Raw genomic sequence first — 3,294 nt, forward strand, 5'->3', positions numbered from 1 at the left:
GATCGACCTCAACCTGGATATCAGCCCCCAGCGGCCCAAGCCCACCCTGCAGCTCCCGCTGGCCAATGACGGGGGCAGTCGCTCACCATCCTCAGAAAGCTCTCCACAGCACCCCACACCACCCGTCCGGCCCCGCCACATGCTGGGGCTTCCGTCTCCCTTTTGCATGCCCCGCAGCACGGAGAGCCTTGAGATTGACCAGAAGCTGCAGGAGATTATGAAGCAGACTGGCTACCTGACCATTGGGGGCCAGCGCTTCCAGGCAGAGATCAATGACCTGGAGAACCTGGGCGAGATGGGCAGCAGCGGTACATGTGGCCAGGTGTGGAAGATGCGCTTTAGGAAGACGGGGCACGTCATCGTGGTCAAGCAAATGCGGCGCTCGGGGAACAAAGAGAACAAGAGGATCCTCATGGACCTGGACGTGGTGCTTAAGAGTCATGACTGTCCCTACATAGTGCAGTGCTTCGGGACCTTCATCACCAACACAGATGTCTTCATCGCCATGGAGCTCATGGGCACGTGTGCAGAGAAGCTCAAGAAGCGGATGCAGGGCCCCATCCCCGAGCGCATCCTGGGCAAGATGACGGTGGCGATTGTGAAGGTCCTCTTCTACCTGAAGGAGAAGCACGGTGTCATCCATCGCGACGTCAAGCCCTCCAACATCCTGCTGGACGAGCGGGACCAGATCAAGCTCTGCGACTTTGGCATCAGCGGCCGCCTCATCGACTCCAAGGCCAAGACGCGCAGTGCTGGCTGCGCTGCCTACATGGCGCCTGAGCGCATCGACCCCCCCACCCCCACCCCGGATCCCACCAAGCCAGACTACGACATCCGTGCAGACGTGTGGAGTCTGGGCATCTCGTTGGTGGAGCTGGCCACTGGACAGTTTCCCTACAAGAACTGCAAGACAGACCTTGAGGTCCTCACCAAAGTCCTCCAGGAAGAGCCCCCCCCCCTCCTGCCTGGGCACATGGACTTCTCAGGGGTCTTCCAGTCCTTCGTCAAAGACTGCCTTACTAAAGATCACAGGAAGAGACCCAAAAGCTACTTGAGCACAGTTTCATCAAGCGCTACGAGACCCTGGAGGTGGATGTGGCGTCCTGGTTCAAAGACGTCATGGCAAAGACCGAATCGCCACGGACTAGCGGAGACGTGAGCCAGCCCCACCTGCCCTTCTTCAGGTAGCTGCGTGGCGGCGGCCAGCCCACAGTGGGCCAGGGGCACGGCTGTAGGCCCCCCTTCCCCGCTGGCTGCCCAGCTGCCCGCCAGGGGAGACCTGGGACCTGGAGGCCGCCGAGGGCTGAGGACACAAAGTAGGGGGTGTCAACTCACCCCGAGCTCCCCGCTCAGCAGCGTGGACAGATGGGCTTCCACGGCCGGAACCTCTGTAGCCCCCCAGGGCCCGCAGGCTGAGCACGCCCCCTGACAGACACTGTGAACGGAAGACAGCAGGCCATGCTCAGACTGCTATTTATTCAGTTGTGACCTCTGGACTAAGTCGCCCCCAGAGCCCGGAAGAGAGCCGCGCCGCCTCCCACACCCCTACAGTCCCCTTGCCCTGCCCCAGGCACGTGTCACCACCTCTATTACTTCCTCCTCGTCCCTTCAGTCCCTGTGTGGCGCTCGCTCTCTCTTTCCCTCCTGGTCTCTGCCCCTCTCCTGGCCCAGACCAGGGCTCAGCAAGCCCCCTGGTGGGACCGAGGGATGGTGGAGGCACAGCCTGATCCCAGGTTGGCCAAGGTCTCCATCACTGCCAGTGGTTGGTGCCCTCGACCCCATGAGGTATCTGGGCATAGGGACTGCTGCCAGGCCGGGACTGGGTCTGTTTCTTTGATCTCAGGGGGTCCTTTTTGGAGCTTATTGTATTTTGTTGTTCTTGGTGGGGTGTTTGGGGTGCAGGGGAGGAAGAACGCTCATTCTGGGGGGTTTGTTGGTACCTCCAGAACCTTTACCAAAGTCACGTTGAGCTGCTTGTGGTGCAGCCCCTGTCCACATGGGCACAGTGGGCTGGAGTCTGGGCCTCTGGCCATGGCCCTGTCTCAGAGGTGGGGCCTCACCCCTAGGGGCTGGCCTCTGACCACAGTGCAGGTGAGTTGAAGACCTCAGGGCAGGGCCTCGGCTACTATGCAGGACCATCTGGGAAGTGGATGCAGGCGAGGGGAGCGGGGAGCGGGGCAGTGGAATCAGGATTGGGGCCCAGGGAGGCCAGGTGGAAGGCATAAAGTGGACGTGGAGGTTCGAGGATGTGTGACAGGGACAGAGGTGAGAGAACTGGAGTGAGCAAAGGCCAGGCCGCAGAGTGCAGTTGGCAGAGATAGCTGGGTCTCCAGATTGCCCGAGTGTCCCTCATGTGCCGGAGCTGGCCACCTCCCAGCCCCGCCCGGGCCAGGAGGGCACAGTGGCTGGAGCAGAGGAGGAGGGTGTCCTTTTTGTTGGTGATGCATGCAAATCAAGTGGAAAACAAAATAATGAAACAAAAAAAGAAAAAAAAAATACCCCACAAATACCAACACCAAAGGTGAGGCACGCTGGCTGTAGCTGAAGCAATATAGGCTTAGGTGTCACTGTCCTGTCCTAATAGTCACAATGCCGCATGTTTAGTGCTACAAGTTCTCCTCTGCCCTGGAGGGGAAGGCTGCCTTCTGGGGGGCCTGTTGCTCTGGGTCCCCTTTGTAAGGGGGAGGGGCCCCCAGGCCTGGCCCTCGCCCTTTGCCGCTAGGCCCAGCCATGGGGGCCTCTGTGGGTGCCGCCAGGCCACTGGCTGGCCCCAAGGTCAGCACCGGCCCGCAGCTGAGCGGCCTGGTGTGGTTTTTATTTAACTTTATTTTCTGTTTTGTGAGTGTGTGTCCTCTGCCCGCCCCCTTCAGTGTTAAGCAGGTTCCCTGGGGGAGTCTCTTGCTCCCCCTCCCTGCGTCTCCCCATCCCCTGCATCACCAGCTGTCCCAACTGACTGGGCAGAGGGTGGTCAGGGGTCTAGGGGGCCTGGCCCAGCCCTGCAGCCCCCACCCCCTTCTCAGGCCACCAGTATTGCCCTGACCCTTTTTAAAACAAAATACCCTTGTTTGTAAACCTTTAGATGCTTGTGAATAAACCCCATCCTTCCCCCTAAAAAAAAAAGAGAGAAGTATATATGTGTGAGAAGTGTATGTGTGTGTGTGTGAAGTATATATATGTGTGAGAAGTATATATATATGTGTGTGTGCGTGTGTGTGTGAAGTATATATACACATGTGAGAAGTATATGTATATGTGTGAGAAGTATGTGTGTGTGTGTGTGTGTGTGTGTGTGTG

General features: G+C 58.7%; 1 pseudogene; it reads left to right on the forward strand.

The window, feature by feature from the left end:
* Position 1: 1 nt before the first annotated feature.
* Positions 2 to 1,188, forward strand: LOC102861509 (annotated as a pseudogene).
* The last annotated feature ends 2,106 nt before the right edge of the window (positions 1,189 to 3,294 follow it).

Source organism: Elephantulus edwardii, unplaced genomic scaffold (genome assembly GCF_000299155.1).
Source record: "Elephantulus edwardii isolate Elephantulus edwardi_28Jun2011 unplaced genomic scaffold, EleEdw1.0 scaffold00152, whole genome shotgun sequence".
Lineage (NCBI taxonomy): Eukaryota > Metazoa > Chordata > Mammalia > Macroscelidea > Macroscelididae > Elephantulus > Elephantulus edwardii.